Source organism: Podarcis tiliguerta, assembly GCF_965153285.1.
Source record: "Podarcis tiliguerta genome assembly, chromosome: 10".
NCBI lineage: Eukaryota > Metazoa > Chordata > Lepidosauria > Squamata > Lacertidae > Podarcis > Podarcis tiliguerta.
In genome coordinates this window covers 23162520-23163434 of record NC_139543.1, presented here as the reverse complement: position 1 = coordinate 23163434, position 915 = coordinate 23162520, and positions in this window count along the sequence as shown.

Sequence of the window (915 nt, the reverse complement as noted above, 5' to 3'; positions counted from 1 at the left end):
TGCCCGTTTCCGGATGCTTCGTTGTTGTTTTTCCCACCACCATCCCGCTGCCCGTGGCTTGATGGGAAATGTAGTCCTGAGGCCTTTGGAATGTTGCTAGCGCTTCTGCTGCCATGGGCGGCTCTAGGCAGCAAGCAAATGCACCAGCAGCGACGCCTAAGCGTAAAGGGGAGGCAGGTTCTCACAACTGTGCATTATAAACCACCCATGCGGTCCAAGTGACATGAAGATCCACTTCCTGCTCGTAACATGATGCAAGGAAGACAAATTATCCAGTTTTTACATCCCCCACCCCGCTCATAGGAGCCAACTCCTAGGGCACATGGGGGCTTTGCCTAACAACAACAACTTATTCTTTATACCTTTCCTCTTTCTCCTTTGCCAGTCGTTCGTTTGCTCTTGATTTTGTACAGATAAGTCAATTTTTTATCATTTGAAGGAGCCTGAACTTTTCCGCACTCGTTTATAGTGTTATTCAACCTGTCCACATTTCCTAAATGCCCATTTCAACCCCTGCCAACCTCTGAATGTGGACATTCGTCTAGAGCATGGGTAGGCAAACTAATGCCCTGGGGCCGGATCCGGCCCAATCGCCTTCTAAATCTGGCCCGCGGATCGTCCAGGAATCAGCGTGTTTTTACATGAGTAGAATGTGTCCTTTTATTTAAAATGCATCTCTGGGTTATTTGTGGGGCATAGGAATTTGTTCATTTTTTCCCTTCAAAATATAGTCCGGCTCCCCACAAGGTCTGAGGGACAGTGGACCGGGCCCCTGCTGAAAAAGTTTGCTGTGTCCTGAGTTACTAAGTGTTCAACTCCTATTCATATCTTGCAGTGTATGCATCAAATCAACCTCTCGTGCCAAATTCCTTCTACCTGTCTATCTTTAGCCGGTACCATACTATTTCATATTTA